Below are 6,100 nucleotides of genomic sequence, written 5' to 3'. Positions count from 1 at the left end.
GTTTTTCTCTCTATCTGAAAAGAATTTTGTAATCACTTGGGAATATTACAAATAACAGCATGTAGTCAGAGACTGCGTGTCATAAGTAATTAAATTTCAGAGGCTTCATGGTGTTCATAAACTGTAGGATTTCTCTTACCAGTTAGGTTTTCAGCAGAGCATCGTGATTAAAGCGCAGAGTGGTGGACAGTCCAGGACTGCTTATAAGAGGATAATAATGTTTCTTACTTCAGAGAAGATGCAAAGCATAATTAATTTCTCCTTGTACAGTGCTTTGAGATCCTAGGATAGGAGAGGTTTAGCGTGTGCTGCCATTACTTGTAATCAGGGACAGAATCCCTTTAGATGAATAGAGCTGTCCAGAAATTAGAAGTACGTGTGAACGCTCCTGGTGAATGTATTAAGAGTAAAACATCATAATAAATGTATGTAAATAGGCAAAGATGAAATTTTGAGGAACTGCTAACAGAAAGAAAAGCAGCCAAAAAGCTTTTCAAAGGCATAACTGTAGCTGCCTGAAATAGCAGTGATTTGTAGAGCGTTCCCGTGGTTCTCTCTAGTCTCAATTTTTCAAAAGTAGTAGCTCACTTTTTGCAGTCACATAACCTGAGGGTGCCTTTTTTTCTTGACATTGCATTGACATCAGGGTTGAGAAAAACAACATTTCATAATGGATGAGTTCTGTAAAGGATAAAGCCTGTCCTTGTGCGTTATCCTTCCTGTGCCTTGTATTTTTGAAATTGAGCGTTTTCAGTGTCAGGCTGCTTCATTTCCCTTGAAGTGAGTTTCTGGGTCTTTCAGGCATCTTTTGGCCACTTACTGCTAGAGATGAACTTATTTTTTCTCTCTCCCTTGACCTGCTTGGGTTAGCCTTTTGAGGTCCTTGCCCTCCAGCTGTATCTGTACAGGAAGCCTCGGTGTGAATGGGGTGGGCCCTAGGGCTTGTTCAGGTAGACTTGGTTGTTGGTTTAGAGCTTCAGCAGCCTCTGACTTGGCCCACCCTTGCTTTGCTTTCCATGCGGTGTAAGCTACGGAAGAGAAGACACGGTTGGTTATCTCATTGAGCTACACCCAGTCCTTGCACTTGATTCAGCAGTGGGTAGTCTCACCGGTAGAAGATTATCAGCAGAAAGGCTGATGTATTGATGGTACAAACTGTGCTTGTTTCCAGGAGAGGCTAGTCATCAGAACATAAAGTTCTACCGCCTAGGAAGCCCAGACACTTAAAAACTTGTACGTGCCTCAGCAGTTAAGGCTATCTCCATGCATGTCCTACCTTTGTCTGCCAGTCTGCTCACTGTTGCACCCCTCATCTTCCTGTTGCCACCTTCCCTCTGTTACTTTGGCGCTGGGGAGAGAGGGTAGTGGAAGGTCTTTTAAAAGCCCATTAGTTGTCATTTTCTTCTTCAGTGCCTTGCACAAAACCTGAGCAATGGCAAATAAAATGTGGAAAATACTCCTCTCTTACTGAAATGAAGTATTTTTACTGAATCATCATGTGCTTTTCAGGTGGCCTTTTTCCTTTCAACACACAACAGCGTGACCTTGCTACTGCCAATCTCTTTGCTTTTCAACTTGTTCAAAGCATTCACTGTGGACCCTTGTCTTGCTTTATATTTGTGTTTTCTGTGCTATAATTATACTGATAATTCAGCTAAGATTAAAGCCTTCTGGAGGTAAGTAGAGCAGTATTATAAGCTAATTTTGCCAGTTACCCAGCTTCCCAGCCTGCCTTGCGTAGCACACGTTGCCGAGCTTGCTAATGCCACACAAGCTGTAGTCCCTTGGGTTATGTCTCAGACGGCTCCCGCTGCCCTGTTGCCTTCACCAGGGTCCGATCCACCCAGGTCTGCCTCTCCGGCTTAAAACTCCACCCTCCATCCAGCAGGGGACTCATGGCTAGTGCTGCTGCCTCCATGGTGCAATTTCTTCATCTCCTTCCTTTCCCCGAGAACAGTATCCAAGCAGTTTCCCCCATCCCCTCCCTTTTTTAAAGTGCTAAATAATGCTACTTGAGAACTTCGGTTTGCCAGGATTATTTTTTTTTTTTTTAAAAGCAAGTGTGAGAAATGTATTAATATTTAATCCAAACAATTTGGAAGAACTTGAAACTACAATTAGATAGCCATGGCCATCTGTTGTGAGCTGCAGAACAAGAATTTATTTAATAACTTGGAAAGAGAAAAGGGAACTGCCAATCACCTATAGATTTATTCCTTAATAAAGCTTGCACAGTCTCTGCAGAGGGAGATCCAGGTGGTGAAGGAGACGCTCCAGACCGTGCTGGTGCAACTTCAGCCAGCCAGGGAGGCAGGAGAAGAAAAGGCTGGAGACTTCCTCTGTGACAGCTGGTGTCCAGGAAAACAAGACTTGAAGGAATAATGAGCAGAAAGAGCTGGTAGGATGACATTAATTCACAAAGGGCTGCTTTTAGTAACTGAATACTGTTTTACCAAGCCTCAGGGATCTCTTCGCTCCCTGCATAACTAATAACTAAATCAATTATGGAGAAACAGAGCCTGGAGGTCTATCATCAGAAGTATTCCACACAGCCTCACAGGTTTTGGCACAGATTGGGAAACAGCTTTCAGAGCAGAGCATCCCCTGTAAATGTGTAGATTACAAATTGATACATTTCAAGTGAGTCTGCAAAGTTGCCTTTAATGTCAGTGAAATGTTCTCCTTGAAGACTCGTAAACAGTATCTGTCTTCCTTACTCATGCATTTTTTCCCTCTGATTTAAAAATGGAGCGTTAAAGCTGGAACATCTAGTATTTCTTGAAAAATAGCTGTAAGAATAAGAAGTAGTTTGGTTTTTTGTTTGTTTTTTTTTTTTTTTTCCTTTGGCTTAAACAGCTTTCTTACACTGAATGTATTTTCACATTCCTGCTAATAATTAAATCAATAGGATGAAATTCAAGCTAACCACGTTCTTTCAACTGAAATTTGGACCTCATTTACTCAGTGGTATTGAGTACAGTGGAGGTAACTAACAGCAGCCTCTATAGCAGTAGTCTAACTCTTTTCATTTAGGTATTAATATTAACTTGCTTTAGGATTACAGGGGTTGTAAAGCACAAAAAAATTTGCTATGTTGGTGATTTGTGTTCCTTATATTTAAATATGGTATGAACGATAAGTCATTTAAATCTCCTTGTAAAGTTTATTACTACTATTATATTACTTTGATCTTCCTTATAAACTTCAGAAGAAATGCAGATATTTTTTTTGCAATAGACACATATGTGTGTATATATATATACACACACACACACTTAAACGTGTATTTTTATAGGAAATAAAAGCAATATTCAACTGAAGCCAACTAATATAAATGACCTGTATTTAGATCAGTGTTCAAAACAGTTAATGCCTTTAGGAATTCATTGGGTACTCTTGCTTGGATACCAGAATATCTCTGATGTCACAAAAAATGTTGTTTCTGCCATGTGTTGCAGAGGGAGAATTTAAAAAAAATCCGATTCTTTTTTCTAAGCCAGCAGATGAAGCAACTCAGTACTGTATTTTTAAATACTATTTTTCTGACATTTTTAGAATTACTTTGTGTCTGCTATTTCAATAACTCATTTTATAGCCACAGTGTGAAGGTTTTTGCAAATTTTGAAAGTCATTTGACTACTAGCCCACTAAGAACATGTTCATTTTTTGTGTGTGTTTTAATACTAGTTGAAACTTCTACCTCAATGTTAAGTACATAGAGAGAGAGGAAAAAAAAAAAAAGCCAGGCATCTGAGATACAAAACAGGATTATAATTGCATCCAGGAGTATACAGTTGTCAAACCAGGGGAGCAGAGCTCAGGTGGTTTCTGTAGTCATGAGATCCTCCGGGTGGAATTATAACCCTGTAATTCAGAACACGGTTGACTTTTCTCATTGTATGATATATGGGCCAGCATCCACGTTGCGGTAAAGGCCCGTGGATCTTTACCTTGCATGCTACTCTGTTCCCATCCCCAGTCTCAAAGGGAGATCTCTTGCTGCTCTGTTTGACAAGTTTCTTTCTGCAGGCTTTGCTGGACAGTCCCTTTTCAATACTTACCTCCCCATAGTAGATTTGGCACTTTGTAAAACTCCCCTGGACAGGTGATCAAGGCATTCGGTCCCAGCTCCAGGCAGCCCGACAAGCGCAGGCAGCAGCCTGTGGCACTGACATTCAGCCCACGCGCAGGACCAGCTCCCTGGGACAGCCTGGCTGGGCACACATCGCCTGGCTGCCTGGGCATCACTGTCAGCCAGAAAGCACCCGTGGAAACCCACCTGAGTTCAGGTGAATGGAAAAGAAAGCAGACTGACACAATAGATCTCTCCTACAGCTGTTTCCTTAAGACCAGCAGAAGCTGTTCGTGGGTTAAAACCACCGATTTTCTGACATATAGGATTGAGGAGGACACTGCAGAGATGAGGGCTGCTACACTAAGGTCGCATGACCCCCCCCTTCCACACACGGAGGGGTGTGTGGAGTTCTGTCCTTTGAACGCAGTGCCTGTAATGTAAACAGGTTGTGGGCACTGTGTGTGCCTTAGGGCCCGCATCAGCCACAGCCGAAGCGTGGAGGCTTCCTCCGTGCAGCAGCAAGGGCTGAACAACAGGGACGGTAACCAACCATCACAGGGGCAGGAGAACAGCACCCTCATTCTCATCAGCAAGATTTCTTGAAGACATTCCCATTCAATTAAAAAACGTGCATGCCTTTTTTGTGTTTCACAGCTTCAGAACACTGCTGCATTTTAATAGAAACTCAACTTATGCAACCACTCTAATAAAGACACTGAACTCCTGAGGAGAAGGGAAACTGAATCAGTCATCATTCATGTCATATTTGTATCTGTTAACATATTTTATACATAATGTGGACTACTACTACTTTAATTTATTATTCCATTAACTTCACTGTTTGTTGTGGGAAGTTAGAGCCAGTAATCATTCCTTTTCTCAGACATGCTGAATAATAAGCATACTGAAAAAAAAAAAAAAGGTATACTATGCAATGTATCAGCTGCCTTTTATCTGTGGATAGAAAACTTTCAAATAAAAAGAAGTATGTTTTTAACTAGCCTGATGTCTGTTTGCATTCTGTGCAGTGAAATTTTATAAATTGCGTCCTGGGGCAGGCGGACGGATGGGGAGGGGAGGAGAGGAAAGAAGAAACCATGTGTGCGACTATTACTGTGCTGTTGACAGCAGCGATTCCTCTGCTTGGAAAATTCTGTGATGCCTTCTGGAAACAGTCTAAAGACACATTCAAGACTAGAGTCTCACAGCAAAGCTACTTCAGTGTGAATGGGAGAGAAATATCACGCAACAGGTGAGCTATACAGGCAGGTAAAACCTGCGCTTGAGTCCCGGCTTGACCCAGCCAGCCTTGCTGTGCAACTGCATCCTCCCTGCCTGCCCTCCCTCCATTCCTCACCCAGGGAGAGGGGTTGACAGAAGGCAAGTATGACTGTGCACTGGCTACAGCAATATCTGAGGTCAAAGCCATGCTCTCAGACACCCTCATTACCACAATGAGAGGTAGGAGAGGGGATGAATGTCCCAAAAAAACCGGTTTTGCACATGCTTGCTGGGACTTTGTCACCTCCAGATGGACTGGTCTCCTACCACCTGCAAAAAATGAATCTCACCAGGAATAAGCCCCTTTCCTGCCTGAGACGTGTGCTGTCCCTAAGGCCCCAGCCCTCAAACGTTTGAAGCGTACATAGAGGCATATAGGCTTTGTGTGCAGAAACTTCTACCACAGCAATGAAATCATAGAATCATTTAGGTTGCAAAAGACCTTTAAAATCATCGAGTCCAATCGCTAACCTAGCACTGCCAAGTCCACCACTAAACCATGTCCCTAAGTACCACATCTATGCATCTTTTAAATACCTCCAGGGACAGTAATTCAACCACTTCCCTGGGCAGCCTGCTCCAGTGCTTGATAACCCTTTTGGTGAAGAAATTTATCCTGATACACAATTTAAACCTCCCCTGGTGCAACTTGAGGCCATTTCCTCTTGTCCTGTCGCCTGTTACTTGGGAGAAGAGACTGAACCCCCACCTCTCTACAACCTCCTTTCAGGTAGCTGTAGAGAG

The 6,100-nt window shown here is 42.6% G+C and overlaps 1 long non-coding RNA gene across 1 annotated transcript; it reads left to right on the top strand.

The window, feature by feature from the left end:
- Positions 1 to 414: 414 nt before the first annotated feature.
- Positions 415 to 5,072, top strand: LOC141740809 (uncharacterized). The gene is made up of 2 exons (XR_012586151.1): positions 415 to 2,398; positions 4,730 to 5,072. It is a non-coding gene; the product is annotated as an uncharacterized LOC141740809 (long non-coding RNA).
- The last annotated feature ends 1,028 nt before the right edge of the window (positions 5,073 to 6,100 follow it).

Source organism: Larus michahellis, chromosome 3 (genome assembly GCF_964199755.1).
Source record: "Larus michahellis chromosome 3, bLarMic1.1, whole genome shotgun sequence".
Classification (NCBI taxonomy): Eukaryota; Metazoa; Chordata; class Aves; order Charadriiformes; family Laridae; genus Larus; species Larus michahellis.
The sequence above is the reverse complement of the archived record's forward strand: the minus strand, read 5'-3'. Positions and strand labels throughout refer to the sequence as shown.